At 54.9% G+C, this 3615-nt stretch overlaps 1 pseudogene; it reads left to right on the top strand.

Annotated features, from left to right (window-relative positions):
* Window positions 1-302: 302 nt before the first annotated feature.
* LOC119312391 lies at window positions 303-2089 on the top strand (annotated as a pseudogene).
* The last annotated feature ends 1526 nt before the right edge of the window (window positions 2090-3615 follow it).

The raw sequence follows: 3615 nt of genomic DNA, 5'->3' as shown, positions 1-3615 counted from the left end.
CTTCCAGCTTCGCGCAACCATGATGACTTCATCATTGAATTAACCTCTCTTGGCCTCCACCTCAACTGTGACTGCATCCTCCACCTCGGAGCTGTGGCATGTCACATGTGGCTGTGTTTATGTTTCCCGCCGATGAGGCAATGTACGTCTGTCCACTGATTTGCGCGGCCATCACACCTACCACGGCTGGCTCGGTGGCTCCACAAACGGCCACGCGCGGCTGCCAAGTGCCAAGGACGCCGCCAGCATGTACAAATATCCCACTCTCTCCTCCACTCCGCCAGGCAGCGGTGCACCTCGGCACGCCAAGTCCGCATTGATATCTCTCCGTCCGTCGTCTTCTCGCCGCCCGCAAGATGACGGCCCAGAACGGCCACGGCGACCTCGCAAGGAAGCCGGTCGTCGTCATCTACGCGCCGCCGGGGATGGCGGGCCACCTGGTCCCCACGGTGGAGCTCGGCAAGCTGCTCCTGGCGCAGGGCCTCCAGGTCACCGTCCTCCTTGGCGGGGGCGATACGTCGTTCCTCGACGGCGTCGCCGCCGCCAACCTGGAGATGTCCTTCCACTGCCTGCCCCCGGCCGTGCTCGCCCCCGACGTGGCCGCCGCCTGCAGCAGCAGCTTCGAGGCAAGGGTCTTCGAGCTCGCGCGCGCCTCCAACCCGGACCTGCGCGACTTCCTCCGCTCCGCCCGCCCGGCCGCCCTCCTCATCGACTTCTTCTGCAGCGCCGCCCTCGACGTCGGCACCGAGCTCGGCGTGCCCAGCTACTTCTTCCTCACCACCTGCATCGCCAGCGTCGCCCTCTGTCTCTACCAGCCCGTCATCCACGAGGGGACCAGCCTCAGCTTCCGGGACATGGGCGGCGACCCCGTGCACTCCCCGGGTCTGCCGCCGATCCCGGCGGATCACCTCGCCGCGGCCGTCATGGATCGCGAGAGCCTGAGCAACAAGCACTTCTTGGAGCTGTCTAAAAGGATGTGCGACTCACGGGGCGTCCTCGTCAACAGCTGCCGCTCCTTGGAAACCCGCGCCGTCGACGCCATCATCTCCGGCCTCTGTACTCCGCCCGGGCTTCCAACGCCGCCGCTGTACTGCATCGGGCCGCTGATAAAGCCCGACGAGGAGACCGGGACGACGAAGCGCCACGAGTGCCTCGCGTGGCTCGACGGCCAGCCCGAGGCCAGCGTAGTGTTCCTCTGCTTCGGCAGCATGGGCCGGTTCTGCGCGGAACAGGTCAAGGAGATGGCGGCGGGGCTGGAGGCGAGCGGGCAGCGGTTCCTGTGGGTCGTGCGGCACCCGCCCCCGCCAGGCGCCGAGCGCCGGCCGCCGGCCGACGGCGACGACGACGGCCTCGACCTGGACACGCTCTTCCCGGAAGGCTTCCTGAAGCGGACCAAGGACAGGGGCCTGGTGGTCATGTCCTGGGCGCCGCAGCGGCAGGTGCTGGCGCACGGCGCCGTCGGCGGTTTCGTGACGCACTGCGGCTGGAACTCGGTGCTGGAAGCCGTCGCGGCGGGCGTGCCGATGCTGGCGTGACCGCTGTACGCGGAGCAGCGCATGAACAGAGTATTCCTCGTCGAGGAGATGCGGCTGGCCGTGCCGATGGAAGGGTACGACAAGAAGATCGTCGAGTCCAATGAGGTGGCGGCGAAGGTGCGGTGGCTGATCGAGTCGGACGGCGGGAGTGAGCTCCGGCAGCGGACGCAAGCGGCCATGCGGCTGGCGGAGGAGGCGCTGGGCGACGGCGGGGAGTCCAGGACCGCGCTGGCGGATCTAACGAGGCAGTGGAAGAAAAGCGCCGCCGACGACGACAGCTGATCGAAGAGTTCGTTCGTTGACCCGGCGGCTTTGGTTTCGAACTTCACGTGGGCGAGGTGCCGTGCATCCATGCACGTCAATAATACTGCACACACGGACTTTTACAGACTTCTTACATGTTGATCTTGGACCGATTAGTACAGTAGCACTGGATCACGTGCTACATGATGATGTACAATAATTTATTTATCAGATTTGCTATTTCACATCTAGATGTGAAATAGCTATCTCACATCTAAGTTTATAGCCATTGAATGTTCTCCTATCTTTAACATTCGCATGTACGTTTTCTGTCACGCTTCCTTGGATTTGCCCTGGTCGCTGGTGCTTTCGTTGTCCGCCCAGCAAAGAAAGCTCGCGCCCCAGCCAGCTTGTCATCTTACAGTTCGTGCTAAGTAAAGGGACGCACCCTACTTGAAGCGGATCGAGCCGTTTCTTTCCTTTTGTTTTGTCTTGATTTTCTTTTTTCATATCCATTTTTTCATTATTTTTTGAATTTGTTTCTTCGTTTTTTCTTTGGTTCATTTGTGTTTCTTTTTTCTTTTTGCTTTTTTGGGCTTTTCTTCGTTTTTGTTTGATTTTATTTTTCTTCTTCATTTTTTGTTTTCATTTTTTAATGTTTGTTTTTGTTATTAATCTACATTTTCGTTTATGTCAAACCATATTTTAATAAGTGACCAGCATTTTTTATATACATGTTCAACATTGTCCGAATGTTTATTCAACATTTTTCAAATACTTGTTCAACCTTTTATTACTCGTTCAACACTTTATAAATACTCGTTCAACATTTTTTGTATACATGTTCAACATTGTCCGAATGCTTATTCAACATTTTTCAAATACTCGTTCAACTCTTTTTAAATACTCATTCAACATTTTCAAATACTTTTTCAACATTTTCAACTTGAGGGGTGTTTTTTTTTGTTGTTTCACATGGAGGTTGCAATTAGACCCTCGACCTGCAACTAGGGGTTTCTGTCGGCCCAGTTGCAAGTCCACCCTTGACTCGCAACTCGGGGGTGTAGTTTTTATAGTTGCACTAGTTGCAAGTCCACCCTCGACTTGCAACTCGAGGGGTGTTGTCTTTTATTTTTGTTTCATGGTAGTTGCAATTAGACCTCGATCTGCAACTAGGGGTTTCTGTCGGCCTAGTTGCAAGTCCACCCTCTACTTGGAACTCGGAGGTGTAGTTTTTATAGTTGCCCTAGTTGCAAGTCCACCCTCGACTTGCAACTCAAGGGGTGTTGTCTTTTGTTTTTGTTTCATGGTAGTTGCAATTAGACCCTTGACCTGCAACTAGGGGTTTCTGTCGGCCCAGTTGCAAGTCCACCTTCTACTTGCAACTCGGGGGTGTAGTTTTTATAGTTGTCCTAGTTGCAAGTCCACCCTTGACTCACAATTCGAGGGGTGTTGTCTTTTCTCCTTGTTTCATGGTAGTTGCAATTAGACCCTTGACCTGCAACTAGGGGTTTCTGTCGGCCGAGTTGCAAGTCCATCCTCGACTCGCAACTCGGAGGATGGGTGTTGTTTGCGTTCACCCCCGGTTGCAAATCAACCATGTACTCGCAACTCGGGATGTAGTTTTCTAATTGCCCCAGTTGCGAGTCCACCACCGACTCGCAACTCGAGGGATGTAGTTTGTAATCACCCAGATGCAAGTCCACCACCGACTCGCAACTCGGGGGATGTAGTTTGTAATCGCCCCAGTTGCAAGTCCACCCTAGACTCGCAACTCGAGAGGTGTTGTTTTGGTTTTCACCTCAGTTGCAAGTCAACCATGTACTCGCAACTCGGG

The sequence above is a fragment of the Triticum dicoccoides genome, chromosome 5B, assembly GCF_002162155.2.
Source record: "Triticum dicoccoides isolate Atlit2015 ecotype Zavitan chromosome 5B, WEW_v2.0, whole genome shotgun sequence".
Lineage (NCBI taxonomy): Eukaryota > Viridiplantae > Streptophyta > Magnoliopsida > Poales > Poaceae > Triticum > Triticum dicoccoides.
Note: the sequence above shows the minus strand (reverse complement) of the source record. Positions and strands in the feature narration are given on the sequence as shown.